We start from the raw sequence: 15,676 nt of genomic DNA, 5'->3' as shown, positions 1-15,676 counted from the left end.
CACATCTATAAAACTCTACATTCACATGTAACTGAGCTTGTGCATCTTTAAAATGCTTGTATGGTTTGCCATCTTTAGGTAGATTGAGTTATGTGAGGTTGAGTTGGTTCTGACTCATAGAGACCCTGTTTCTTAGAGCGCCTGGTGGGTTTGAACTGCTGACTTTGCAGTTTGCAGTCCCGTGCTTCTCCTACAGCATCACGCGAGAGCTCATAGCAGCACACTGGGGCTCAGACCGATCATGGCACTATGCAAATAGTGACAGAGGGTTGGCTTGAGTGAATTTGTGTAATTTTACAACTTGCTTATACCAAAACTCCTGGACGTTCGCATTTTTTAAATTCCATTTGCAAAAGAAAAACAAGAGGAAACAAATTACTACTTAAAATCATTGTGTGTTCTTGAAAATTATCTGTATCTTTCATCATAACGGAATTCTAGTTTTCAAACCTTCACATTTTCAGTCTTCTTTTATCTACCTTTATTTAGCCAGCTACCTCTGCACTAGCTTAATGTCAGCCTTTTCTCTATACATATATATTTTAAAAATAAAAAAATCTGTTTTTAAGTGTTTGACCTTGAGTCTGAAGATGAAGAAGGAATGAGGAAATAAGCCCATTTTGAAAGACACTCCCAAGCCTGGGTTGACTCTTCACCTGCTTGGGGCCCTCTGACTTGTCCTCTGGACTTTCATCTCCTTGGACAGAACCAAGCCAACCCAGCATGGGCCTGGGGCTGAAAGTGGCCACACCAATTTGGAAGTCTCTTTTAAGGATTTCATCCTGCCAGTCTGCAGACAGGGGTAGCCATGGTAACTCCCTGTAGGGCATTTCCAACTAGACCTCTGTCTACATTCCAACACCAAAGATGGTTGGTTAAGAAAATCTATCTTGACAAATAGTTGGCGTTTTAATTTGAGGCTGAGTCAGAACCTCTGCCTGCAGCTCAGAGTGACCCTTTGAACAGGTTAACATCAGTAATCACAGGACTTTGCAATTTCTGTGATCAGACTCCCCAAGGGGAGAGCAGACCCAGAGACACTCTCTGGGAGGTGTCTCCTTAAGAACGGAGGTCCAGCTAACTAAAGCCACCCCTCACTCCCCCACCCCCCAGTAAGTGGTGGTGGTGAGAGCAGGAGAAGTCAGTGAAGCTGATTAGTCCTGAGAAAGGAGCCAAGAACTCTTTATTTTGGAGGTCTGGTATAGCACTGAGGGTTAATGCACCCAACTGCAAGGTCAGTTTGAACCAAAAGGTCACAGTTCAAGCTCACAAGTTGCTACTCAGAAACCCTATTACAGGGTGGCTATGCGTCAGAACTGACTCTATGGCACTTAACAATAACAACTCTGTATTTTGCTTTCTTACTCATTCACCTTTTCCACCTCCCTCCTACAATCTTTCTGGGTTCATTTTCTCTTAAATGGTGTACCACCCTGGGTTTTGCATTCATTTGGACATGGATTTGAACGCCCCCTTTGCCCTTGTTACTTAAGCTTTCTGGGGCTTGGTGTCCTTCTTTGTTAAATGGATGTAACACCACTCATGGCGGAGAATATTTGCAAACAGCAAATGAGATGTTGGATGTTGTGAACTGCTTAGCTCAAAAGTGGCACAGTACTAACCAGTAAATGCAGGCTTCTTCTCCCAGGAGCACACTGGTTAAAGTGCTGGACTGCTAACTAAAAGATTGTTGATTCCACTCCACCAGCTGCTCCTGGGGAGACAGATGTGGTAGAATGTTTCAGTCAAGATTACAGTACAGTCGTGGAAACCCTAAGGGGCAGTCCTACTCTGACCTGTTTGGTTGCTGAGTTGGAATCAACTTGAATGCAGTGGGGGGCTGGTTTGGGTTTGGCCCCCGTTCATTACTTATCTTGTTCTTTATAGTCTTTGTAAAGGGGAGTGAATATAAATTAGAGATCAATATGTCTTCCCGTGGTTGTAGGTGTTTGACTAAAGTGAAGGCGTTTGATAGTAGGTAGTGCAAACTGTTTAAATGCTCAGCTGCTGAGTGAAAGGTTGGACATTCGAGTCCCCCCAAGAGGTGCCTCAGTAGAAAACCCTGGCAACCGACTTCTGAAAAATCAGTCATTGAAAATCCTATGGCACACGTGGGGTCACAGTGAGTCAGTTCATGGCCACTGTTGGGTTGTTTGTTTGTTTTGTTTTTTTACCTGTTCCAGTAGAATATCTCACAGAATAAAGCCACAGTATCCCAGGAGACCTGAATAGGAATGAGCTGTAATAATAAGAGGCCAATAAATGATTAAAAGCAAGACATCTCACAATTCCACATCTAGTGGGTCTAGACTGCTGCGGGGGCTGGGGGAAGAAGGAAGTGCAAAGCGCAGAAAATGGTCTCCTGAGGATTTTATTCCAAATTAAAAAAAAAAAGAAATGCACTGAACCAAAAAATAAATCCATTTAGACTTTCAACTAATAGCAACAATGACAGCGTCACTGTAGAAGAACATGACAAAAGGAAACCGTGCAGCAATTTTGAAAAAGTAAATGAGGGAATACAACGTGGCAGACTACAAACCTTTCCCCAAATCTCCTTGAATGAGACTCGTAGACTCTTTGGACTCCTTGTAACGCTGGCATGCACTTTTCTCTCTACATGCCTCCGTATTTTTCCCTTGAAGGTAAATTGATCTCTGTGGATTGCAAAGTCATTAAGACCACTGGGTCGCAGATGGCGTTCATTGTGGCTGGGGCTGGAACTCTTTCTGCCCTCTCAACCCATGCTTATATTCTGCCCCTCTCCAGGCCCCTTCTCACCCACATCTCCAGGACCGGAAACTCCAAACGCGGTTGCTAGGAGCTGGAACAGACTCCAAGGCACTAAAGGACCACGTTCAGTGAACTGCAGCTCATGACGACCCCATGTGTCAGAGTAGGACTTTGCTCCACAGGATTTTCAGTCGCTGATTTTTTAGGGAAGTAGATTGCCAGGCCTTTCTTCCCAGGCACCTCTGGGTAGACTCGAACCTCCCATTTTGCAGTTAGCCACCAAGCATGTTAACCATTTGCACCACCTGGAGACTCTTGCTCCTTAACGACAGCAGGCATTAATAATTCCTGAGCCCTTTTATATGACAAGATCTTTACGTACTTTATCATTTTAGTCCTCATACCCACCCTATACAGTAGGTACAACTTTGCCTGGATTTGTTTCTTAGGGATACTGTGATACATGATCATAAACTCAGTCATTAAAAACAACATGAATTTGTTCTGTCACAATTACGAAGGCCAGAAGTCTCAAATCAGTTCGACTGTAGTCCAAAATCAAGGTGCCGGTAGAGCTACACTCCCTCTAAAAGTTCTAGGGAAGAATCCTTCTTTGTTTCTTTGATCTTTGGGTGGCTTCAAGCATTCCTTGGCTTGTAGCTGCATCACTCTGACCTCTGACCTCTGTCCCTGGCTCTCTCCTCTGGCTCGCAGACCTCCCTCTGCCTCTAAGAACAAGAGCACTTGTTACCAGGTCAGGCTACAGAGACTAGGAGTCATGAAATATAGTAGTAAAGAGTTTTATTAAATTATGGAAATCCCTGCAGGGGAGACATGCTACAGACAGCAGTATCTCCACGTACTCACAGTCTAAGGGGGTTTTATAGTAGGAAGGTAAGCTGCAGAAGCCAGTTGCCAACAAAGGGCAGGCTTTTCTGTTTGCTCATTTTCATTTCTGTGTGTGCTGTATCCCCGTCTCTCTTTTCTCATGCCGCGTGTGCCTCTGGCGTGCAAGATGGCGTCTAAGATTTCAAGATGGATTCCGTTGCAGAGGCATCTGGGCAACTTGACTCAACTGTCCACTCATGTGCCCTTCTGTCAGGATCCTGGTTCCAGAACTAGGTCTACCCTGGTGGCATATCATGGGGTGGGTCATCCAAGGATGTTTTGTGCCTGAGCCAAAAACTGGTTGAGGGGAAGTTAATGGGGAGCTAGATAGTTGAGTGTTGACAAACCCCACTGGGTAGCTAAATAGGGAGGGGATTAACAAACCCCACTGGATTCCAGATGCATAAAGTGATAGTTTCTTTATCTAACCCATATCCTGCCCCACCTGTTCTTTGTATTTGGAGATTTTTATAAGAACAACAACATAGTTCCAATGATTTTTTTTTTTTTTACCACCAGTAATTTCCTCCTGACCCCTCACCCTAACATTGTCATTGGATTTAGGGCCTACTCAGGTAACCCAAGACAATGATTTTTCATTGAATTTTATCCACAAAGACCCTTTTCCCAAATAAGGACACATTCAGAGGCTCTGGTGGACATAGGGTTTGGGAGACCACCGTTCATCCCATTATATTGCCTCTTGCATCCTAGTGGAAAATGATCACAGCGAGTAAATAACTTGCTGAAATTCACCCAGATAACTAAAAAAAAAAAAAAAGAAAAAGAAGTCTTAAATCCAGGCCAATCACACTCCAGAAGTCTCCCAGCTGCCAGCAAACCCCAGTTTCATTCAGAACCACAGAGTGAGCACAGCCTCATGGTTCAGGTGTTCAGGTGGAGCAGAAGAGATGTGGAAAGCAGCTATGTACAAGTTACCTGCACACTGGGACAAAACTCAGCCACGCTCTGGACCAGTCCCATGAACTGATGCAGGTTGGACCATTGTGATCCCTAGGGTTTTCATTGGCTAATTTGTAGACCACCAGCCCATTCTTCCTAGTCTGTCAGTCCACTGATGCCGGTTCAGAATCATAGCAGTACCTATGGCTGTTCATGAAGCACATTTTACCACTGAGTCATCAATGAAAGATGTTGTTGTTAAGTGCCATCACATCGGTTCTGAGTCATAGCAACCCTGTATAGGGTTTCTGAGGAGTGACTGGTGAGCTTGAACCACCGACCTTGTAGTTCAAACTGACCTTGCAGTCCAGCACATTAACTACACCAGTTCAGCTCAGAGCCACACCAGGACTTCCATGAAAAAATGAAAGATAGTGTTGTTCAAAAACAGAAAAAGATAGCAGCCCCAGCTGAGGCTAAATCCTGGGAGGTCCGCTGAGAGTAAGGAGGGGTGCTGTTGCGTGTGCTAATGAATGAATGGAGAACCACTGAGGGTCAGTGACAAACTAAACTGGGCAAGTTTTAAGAGACTATCTGTGATTTCCCGGTGATGTGGCATCAGAGCTTGGACTTACTCTCTTTTCTGAGCAGTTAGACAGAAACCCTTTCTGAAGGCATCCCCTCAAAGCAGGAGACAACTTAGTGAGCTCTGTCACTTTGTAGCTGTGCATTCTGGGGCAAGCTGCTTTCCTTCTCTGAGCTTAAATTTCCTCTTTTGAAAACTGAGTAGAATCCTTAGCACCTGATGTTGTTGTTAAGTGCTGTGCAGTCTCACAGCAACTCTGTATAGAGTTTCTGAGGCTTTAACTCAAGCCTTATCTTTCTCCTGCAGAGCTGCTGGCGGGCTAGACCTGCTAACCTTGTAGTTTGAAGCCCAGTGCTTACCATATGGAGCAACCATATTCCCCAAGCATATGATAGTTACTGTGGAAAATAAAGGAGAAAAACAAAGCAATCTAACCCTTGGCAGAGCATTACATTGCTGTAAATGACAGTCATTAATATCATTATTAAGGAGTCGGAGCCGACTCAATAGCATTTAACAAGAACAACAACTCCATTGCTACATCAGCTAAAGCCAAGCCTCTAGTAGGGCATTACACATAATCTATGCTCAGGCAAGTAAACCTGCCTGTGAGGACCCAGGGCTGATGTAACTTGGTCTTTCAAATAGCATGTTGCATTGGCTACAGAGGAGTCATGTGTCCTACTATCAGCCGCACAATTTACAGAGAGCAAACTGTCAGTCTTCCCTGTGATTTGCTTTCCTCTTCCATATTTTAAACAATATGACTTCCTAAGCCATGTCCTATTTCCATCTTCCTTATAGGATGGAGCAAGAGCAAAGCAAACAGGAGCAGGATGCCAAATGCAGTATTGCTTAAGGACAAGTACTAAGACTTTCTGCTGCTAGGATTGCCAATAATAACACAGCCCCCATCTTCTGAAACCCAAAAGTGTTTTAGAATTCAGGTTTTCTTCTCTTTTTTATTTAGAAAGAACTATAGTGGTCATTGAACACATCTCAGCAGTGAAATGTGAGTCTTCATATTATGTAAGATGAATAAAGTCTGTTACTAACCTTCATCACAGTGGTGGCGATGGTGGTGGTGTGCTGTGGAGTCAGTTCCGACTCATAGCGACCCTGCATAGGGTTTCTGAGGCTGTAAGTCTTTATAGGAGCAGAAAGCCTCATCTTTTCCCCATCAAATGGTTGATAGTTTTGAACTTCTGAATTTAAGGTTAGCAGCCCTACTCAACCACTATGTTACGAGAGCGCCTTTAACAATAACATTGTCACAAGTGGGATTGGAACCCATGCCTCCATGGGAGACTGTCACCTGAATGCAGCGCCTTAGACTGTTCGGCCATCAGCAGGCCACGTTTTGTCACCAAATGAATTTTAGGAAAATATGTTTGGATTTGGGGTTTATGGCTAAGGGGCTGGAGTCCTGGGGTGGTGCTGTGGGTTAATGCACTGGATTACAAAGTCATTTGAACCACAAGGTTTGTGGCTCAAGCTTGCCAGCCACTCCTCAGATACCCTATACAGGGTTGCTATGGGTCAGAAACAACTTGAAGGCACTTAACAACAACAATGGTGTATGGGAAATTATTGCAATTGCCTTCTAAAAAATCCTGAGTGGGACCCAACAACCAAACCAAGCGCACTACTGTTGAGTTGAATCTGACTGATAGCAACCCTAAATGGGTTTCTGAGACTATAAATATTTACAGGGGCAGACTAAGATTCCTCATCTTTTACAGTACAAAGATTCCTCATCTTTCTACTGTGGAGTGACTGGTGGATTTGAACTGTAAACCTTGCAGCAGGCAGCCCAACACCTAACCCACAGTACCAGCAAGGCTCCTTTTGTGAGGAAAGGAGGGACAAATTGATTACCCCCTATTTTCCGATCTTCTATCCATCTATCACTTGGTCTACTGAGATGGTTTGTGTGTTACTGTGATATGCAACCAGTATTTCAAAGATCAGCAGGCCCATCCATGAAGAGCAAGCCATAGCAGAACTTCTAGACTTAGATTGGAAGAGGGGCCTGCTGCTCTGCTTCTGAAAATTAGCCAACCAAAACCCTATGCACCATAGACTATTGTCTGAGATTTGCACTCTCTTACTTTGGATACATCATCAGGAGCACCGAGGACTGGAGGAAACCGTCACATGTGGTGAAGTGGAAGGCCAGTCAAATGAGGAAGCCCTTAATGAGGCAGACTGGCACAATGGATGCAAAATACCAACAACCATGAAGAAGGTGCGGGGCCCTTGTGTTCTGTGACACAGGAGGTCACAGATACCAGAGCCCACTGCGTGGCAACAAGCAACGTTTTCGGATGAAGAAATGCATTTTGCTTGTCTAAGTGAGTTTCCCGAATTGCAAAACCAGAGACTAACAGAGACTTGTCCCTGGTCCCCGCCCACCCCCCATTTTTATTTTTTGACTTTATATTGTGAACTGGGTGAAGGTTTACAGAGCAGATCATCCACACACTTTGCTTCAGCTCATTGATTGCTGTTGTTAAGTGCTGTTGAGTCTGTTCCAACTCATAGCGACCCTATATAGGAGGAGCTGGTGGGTTTGAACTGCAGACCTTATGATTCGCAGTCCAGTGCTGATCCTACAACTCCATACCAGGAGTCCATTGATTGCAGTTCCCCCCTCCCCCAATATAACATCACTTAGCCCACTTTCGTGTTTCTTGCTTCCATTCCTCCTTCTTTCCCAACCCTTTTGAAGACTGTCCTTGGGTGCTGCCCTCCTTTGATTTCACTTGTAGGAATCCCACAAGTGTCGTTCCCCCTGCTGACCTTGTTGATCACTTGGCTGATAATTAAGCCACAGGGGTGAGCTCAGTTCCAGACCTGAAGGGTGACCAGGGGTTCCACCAGTGTCTGACCAGAAAGCCTGATTTTCTTGGCTCTGCGGGGCCATGCTGCCCAGTAACTGAAGGCTCTATCTGAGGAACCAGGCCACACTTCCAGAGGGGACCTGGATTGAAGAGAATGTGTGGGAATGCCACCTCACCAGGGTTGTTGTTGTTGTTGTGCCATGGAGTCGGTTCCGACCCATGGCAATCCTGAATGGGGTTTACAAGGAGCAGCTGGTGAGCTTGAACCACTGACCTTATGGTTCAAACCGACTTTGCAGTCGAGCGCATTAGCCCACACCAGGACTCCAGGTAGCTCATGGAGTTTCAATCCATGGGAGAAAGATCTGGCATTCTATTCTTATAAGGACGACAGGCAAGAAAACCTGATGGTGCCCTTCTACTCTGTTATGTTGTTGTTAAGTGCTGTCGAGTGGGTTCCAACCCATAGCGTCCCTGTATAGAGTTTCCGAGGAGCAACTGGTGAGCTTGAATCACCGACCTTACGGTTCAAACGGCTTTGCAGTCTGGCTCATTAACCCACAGCGCCACACCAGGATTCCACCCTATCATTGTTGTTGTTGTTAAGTGCCGTCAAGTCGGTTCCGACTCATAGCGACCCTGTACAGGGTTTCCGAGGGTGTAAATCCTTACGGGAGTAGAAAGCCTCATCTTTCTCCCGCGGAGCGGCTGGTAGTTTGGAACCATTGGCCTTAAGGTTCGCAGCCCGATTCGTAACCACTACGCTACCAGAGCTCCTTCCACTCTATCATCGGAGAGTGTTAAAAATTGAATTTGCTCCTTGGTATCTAAGAACAACCGCCATATTTAGTAGGAGCTGGCCCTTTTAAAGTGAGCCCCACGTGATTAAATGGAGATGCTTTCACTGTCTTTGTTCTGAATGAGAGCACATTTCTCAGTCTTTACTGATCTGGGCTTCCTGCCACTATATCTTGTCCATTCGCCTTGTAATTCATCTCAGTTGTGACCTGCAGCTACTAATTAAGCCTGCTAAATGCTTTGAGTTTCCTGCCGTTAGCAGTGCTATTGAAATGGACGGTTTTGTTGGTAAGGGACTGATCTGTACGAATATATTAATTAGTACATGAACTGTTAGAGTTTTCAGAACATTCTAAGGACCCTTTAGAACATGTCCCTTCACAGTCAAGAGAATGCCTCACATCAGGGACACATATGCAATAAAAATCATTAGAATGAATGCGCTTCATGTTTGGATCAGTGAGGACTGCCTAGGTTATATGCTGTAACAAACAGCTTCTAAAAACTCAGAATCTTAAAACAACAAAGCTTCTTTCTTGTTCCTGCCTCAAAAATAGGGGAGTCCTGGTGTGGCGCTGCAGGTTAATGTGCTGGACCGCAAAGTTAGTTTAAAACTCAGGGTTGGCAGTTCAAGCTAACCAGTCGCTCCTTGGGATCCTTGGAAATACAGGATCGCTATGGGTCGGAACCGACTTGACGGCACTTAACTACAACTAAGGGCTGTGTTCTGCATCATTCTGATACTGGGGCTTTCCTCTGCACAGAGATCCCTCTGTTTATTAGCCCAGCCCCACAGTGTAAACCCGCCCAGAACTGGTCACATGACCACTCTCAATCCTCCATTCACTCAATACAGGATTTCTGAGACTGAATCTTTCAGCAGCAGTTGCATTGTTCTCCCTTGAAGCACGTGGTCAGCTTGAACCACTGACCTTGTGGTTAGCAGTCTCATGCTTATCCTACAGTGCCACCAGCGCTCCTAATCCCAGAGGCCAAGAAATGTAACCATCTTGTGTGACTTGAAGCCAGAGAGCTGAAAGCAGTTTCTGAGAGCTGGAACTATTCCATCGGTGGTTCAAACCCACCAGATGCTCCTAGGAAACCCAATCCGGAGTCGCTGTGAGTCAAAATAGACTCCACGGCACTTAACAACAATAACAACACTAAAAATCACTGTTGTACTCTCCCTGGTGTGGCACGTCTGCATAAGCACTGGATTGGCAGTTCAAACCCACCAGCCGCTCCTCGAAACCTTATACAGGGTTGCTGTAAGTTCGAATCGAGTTGACGACACTTAACAATAGCAACAGCTCTCCCTTAGGAGCCCAGGTGGTGCAATAGTAAAGTGCTTGACTCCTGACAGAAAGATTGGTGGTTCAACCCACTCAGCAGTTCTGCAGGACAAAGACCTGGCAATCTGCTGCTGTAAAGATTAAGTGCTGTTAGTCAGTGCCAACTCACAGCTACCCGGCATAGGGTTTCTTAGGTTTCACATCTTTGTGGGAGCAGAAAGCCTCACCTTTCTTCCTAGGGTGACTTGTGGGCTATGATTGCCAACCTTGTGGTTCACAGTCCATTACTTATCCTATAGAGCCACCGCACTCCCCACAGATAATATGTTTAGTTGAGTGTCATCGAGTCAGAATCAAGTGTCAACTCACAGCAACCCTATATAGGGTTTTGATGGGTTTGAACCACTGACCTTGCAGTTAGCAGTCCAGTGCTTATCCTACAGTGCCATATTAGGAATTCACAGATACTATGTTGTTAAGTGCTGTCAAGTAGGTTCTGACTCATGAAGACCTTGTATGGTAATGGTGGTTATGTGCCATGGAGTCGGTTCCGACTCATAGTGACCCTGTACAGGGCTTCCGAGGCTGTAAATATTTACGGGAGCAGAATGCCTCATCTTTCTCCTGCAGAACAACTGGTAGTTTCAAGCTGCTGACCTTGCGGTTCACAGTCCGATTTGTAACTACTACGCTACCAGAGAAGACCTTGTATAGGGTTTCCAAAGATTGATTGCTGTGTTTAAACACCAACCTTCTGGTTAGCAGTGCTGATCCTACAGCACCACACCAGAACTCCATAGACAATACACAAAGCAAATAGACAACATAGCTCATAGAGGATGAAAACTTAGTGTTAACCTTACAAATATACTTTAGCATCTGTAAACTGGAGAGCAAGTTTCAGAGTGTCTTCTGACATCCATTTTGGTCTTTTCTTTCTTTCTTATTTTTAATGACCTTTTGCTTTCTTTGTGTATGATGTTCTTGATGTCATCCACAGCTCTTATGGTATTCTTTACTTTCAACCAAGATCAATCTGATGTTAGCAATGATATCCCTTGTTTCAGGTCCTCTTCTGAATCTGGCTTGAGTTCTAGCAGCTTCCTGTGGATATACTTTTGCCACCATTTTTGAATTACCTTCAGCAAAATTTTACTTGCATGTAATATGAATGATATTATTCTTCTATATTTATGCATTCCTTTGGATCAACTCTCTTTGGAATGTGCACAAATATGGAACTCTTCCAATCGGTTGGTCAAGTAAGTGTCTTCCAAATTTCTTAGCATAGATGAGTGAGCACCTCCAGTGCTTCATCATTTTGTTGCAATATTTCAATTTGTGTTCTGTCAATTCCTGAAGCCTTGTTTTTTTGTCAATGCCTTCAGTGTACCTTGGACTTCTTCCTTCAGTACCATTGGCTCTTGAACATTTTCTACCTCTTGAAATGGTTGGACATTGAACCATTTCCTTTTGGTACAGTGATTTCATGTATTCCTTCCATCTTCTTTTGAAGCTTTCGGCATCATTCAATATCCTGCCCATTATTGTTAAGTGCCATTGAGTCAATTCTGGCCTATAGTAACCATAGGATTTCCAAGGAGTGGCTGCTAGGTTTGTAGTCCAGTCAGTGCTTATCCTACAGAGTCATACCCGGACTCCATCTGCCCATGAAATCCTTCATTATTTCAAGTCAAGTCTTGAATTTTTCTCCAGTTCTTTAAGCTTGAGAAATGCTGAGAGTGTTCTTCCCTTTGGGTTTTCTAAAAACTCCAGATTTTTGCACATTTCATTAGAATCCTTGGCTTTGTCTTCTCAAGCTGCCTTTGAAATTTTCTGTTCATCTCTTTAGTTCCTCATTTCTTCCATTTGTGGTAGGTGGACTCCTCAAAATAGAGTTGACTGTGACGACATGGGTGGAGTAAAGCTTTCAGGACCTTTCATTTGCTGATGGGGCACAACTCAAAATGAGGAGAAAAGCTACAAACATCCATTAATAATCAAAAGATGGAATGTACAAAATGTGAATCTAGGAAAATCGAAACTTGTCAGAAATGCAATGGAATTCAAAAAGATCGATATCCTAGGCATTAGTGAACTGAAATGGACTGGTATTTGCCATTTTGAATCTGATGTTTATTATGTGGGAACAACAAATTCAAGAGGAATGGTGTAGCATTCATGATCAAAAAGAACATTTCAAGACCTTTCTTGAAGTACAATGCTGTCTGTGACTGGTAAAAAAAAAATAAGGCCCCTGTAGTTGATGGGATATAAATTGAAATCCTTTAACAAATTGATGTTGCTCTGGAGGTAATCACTCATCTATGCCAAGAAATGTGGAAGACAACAACCTGGCCAACCAGCTGGAAGAGATCCACATTTGTGCCCATTCCAAAAGAGGTTGACTTAATAGAATGCAAAAGTCATCAAACAGCAAAATTAATATCACATGCACGAAAAATTTTGCTGAAGATAATTCAAAAACAGCTGTAACAATACATTAACAGGGAACTGCCAGAAACTCAAGTTAGATTAAGAAGAGGATGTGGAATTAGGAATATCATTGTTGATGTCTCATGGATCTTGGCTGAAAGCAGAGAACACCAGAAAGTGTTTACTTGGGCGTTGTTGACTAAGGAAAGGCTTTTGTGTAGATCATGACAAGCTATGAATAATGTTGTGACAAACAGGTATTCCAGAGAACTTAATTGTGCTCATGAGGAACCTGCACATAGACCAAGAGGAACCCACCAGCCACTCATTAAGGAATCTGTACATAGACCAAAAAGACAAAGGGGTGGATACTGAATGGTTTAAAATCAGGAAAGATGTGCACCAGGGCTGTATTCTTTCACTATATTTATTCAATCTGTATGCTGAACAAATAGTCTGAGAAATAATCCAAGCGAGTTGAAGAATTTGAGAAGCTGAATTATATGAGGACTCAATTTTGCTTGACTCCACAATCAACATTCATGGAAGAAGCAGTTAGGAATTCAAGCAATGTATTGCATTAGGCAAATCAGCCGCTTGTGCAAAAAAAAAAAAAGTTTTCAAGAGCTAGATAACCCCTTGAGAACTAAGATGCACCTGACCCAACCATGGTATTTTCAATAGCCTCGTATATGCATGTGAAAGCTGGACAATGAGTAAGGAAAACCGTAGAAAAACTGATGAGTTATGATGATGGAGAAGAATATTCAAGGTACTGTGGACTTCCAGAAGAACAAACAAACATGTGTTGGAAGAAGTACAGTCAGAATACTCCTTAGAAGTGAAGATGGTGAGACTTTCTCTCATATTTCAGACATGCTTTCAGGAGGCACCAGACCCTGGAGAAGGACATTGTGCTTGATAAAGTAGAGGGTCAGTGGAAAACAGGAAGACCCCCAATGAGATGGATTGGCACAGTGGCAGGAGCAATGGGATCAAGAGGAACAATAATTTGAGGATGGTGCAGGACCAGGCAGTGTGTTCTATTGTGAATAAGGTCACTGTGAGTCAAAACTGATTCAGCGGCACCTAACAACAACCTTTATAAACTTCTAGAACTCAGGATGGCGGGCCTCATCATATTTTTATTTCATTTATGCATCTGTTCCTTATAAAAAGTAGACTGATCCAGGAGAATGATGTGTAGAGTCCAGCCTAGAACACACTAGAGGGAGTTCTCCTCCATTGCCTGGGGCTACTATGGGTCAGAACCAACTGGACAGCACCTAAAAACAACACCACAGCTGATCACAAGCTCCTTACTGTTCCCCTCATAGACCCAAGATCGAGCAGTCTTCCACAAGTGCTGGAGATGCTCATAAGAATTTGATGAATTACATGAATGCCTTTTCTCTGCCTTCTACTCCATCCTGGTTTTGAATGGCTGAAGGATATTTCTTCACTACAAGTAAGCACCTTAGATCTTGTCAGATAAGTCTGGGAGCTATTGAAGGTAAAGCACAGAAGAGTTCCTGGCAAACTCAGGGCCATGGGCACTGATTTTGCCATTGAGATACCCCAGCCCTGTCATATTCTGGCAATCTGTGACCAGGATTTCAGAGCTATCAGCAGAACCTTCTTAGCAAACATGTCTTTCTAATCAGTCAGTTCAGTTGACTGCAATTTCACCATCCGAGATGAGTGCTGGGAGGTTGTAAAGTGACTTCTTTTAATGACTAGTGCCATGTTTTTCAATGGACATGCTTAAACCATTAGAAGGAATAGGTTGATCGGATCTTATCTAATGGGAAGAAAGTCACCTCAAGAAGAAAAAAAAAAAAAGAAGAAGAAGAAAGATAGATAGAAAGAGATATGCTGTGAGAAGTCATTGAATTGAAAGAGATTTCTAAACATATTACAGAGTCCCTGGTTGGTACAATTGCTACCAGAAAGGTTGGTGGTTCAGATCCACCTAGAAGGACCTCAGAAGAAAGGCCTGGTGATCTCCTTCTGAAAAATAGCCATTGAAACCCCACAGTTCTACTCTGACTCACACAGGGTCTCCGTGAGTCAGAATTGACTAGACAGCAATTGGTGTGTGTGTGTGTGTGTTAAACATAGTACGTGTGGGAAATTGTAACTATGGTGAGGTTCTAAGCATCTGGTGGGCAGATGTGGCTGGTGGCTGCATCAAACACAAGAATGTACCAAGAGGAAGGCAAAGGACACTACCCAGAAGACATGATGTCCTGGAATGAATTGTGCCCCTCAGAGTGATGACTGAGCCCAGGTCATGTGCCTGTCAGGCTGAGGAGCACAGCCAGGGTCTGTGGGAGCATTGGGAAGAGCAGCTAAGATAGAACAAAGTGGCCAGGCTTAGGAGACAGGCAGGTTCAAATCCCTGTTCTTGTGCTTTCCTTGATATGTGACTTTTTAGGGTCTTTATTTTCTCTGAGCCTGTTTCATTTTCTATAAAGAGGGATTTGCTACATCTCATAATACCTATGTGAAGATTTAGGAAATGAGACATGCACAGCACTGAGCTCAGTAGACGGATGCAGGTAACAAGTGTTTTCATAAACTGTGAGCATCCCTTTACCCTGTCTCCTGCTCCCACTCCTTTATTATAGTCATAGATTGCACTGTGACCTCCAAACAGACATGTTGAAGCCGAAGCTCTGCACTTGAGAGTGTGGCCTTTCTTGGGGAAATGCACTTTGTTTGTTACTGTAGTTGTCAGTTGGGTCAAACGGGAGGTAGGATGAATCCCTGTCCTAATTCCTTCTGAGTGTGACTTATAAAAAGGGAGTGACACACAGGGGGATTAGATGCCATGCAATGACAGGCAGATGCATTTATAAGCAGCAAAGGATCACCAGCAGTCACCAGAAACTAGAGGAGAAGTCCACAGAAAGAACTGGCGTGGCCAAGCCCTGACTTAAACTTCTATGTAACACAATAAATTTCTGCTCTTTAAAGCCACCCACTTTGGATATTTTGCATTAGCAGCTGTTGGAAACTAAGAAACTAAAATGCCCAGCCAATCAGACATACATGTGCGTACACACACAGACGCCCAGCCAATCAGACATACATGTGCGTACACACACATGGACAAACGGACAATGAGAAAACTCGGTTTCATGAAAGTACCACTCTTACCTTGGTGGTGGTGATGGTTATGTGCCGTGGAGTCC

The sequence above is a fragment of the Chrysochloris asiatica genome, unplaced genomic scaffold (genome assembly GCF_000296735.1).
Source record: "Chrysochloris asiatica unplaced genomic scaffold, ChrAsi1.0 scaffold00022, whole genome shotgun sequence".
Taxonomy (NCBI): Eukaryota; Metazoa; Chordata; class Mammalia; order Afrosoricida; family Chrysochloridae; genus Chrysochloris; species Chrysochloris asiatica.
This window is presented reverse-complemented; position numbering follows the sequence as displayed.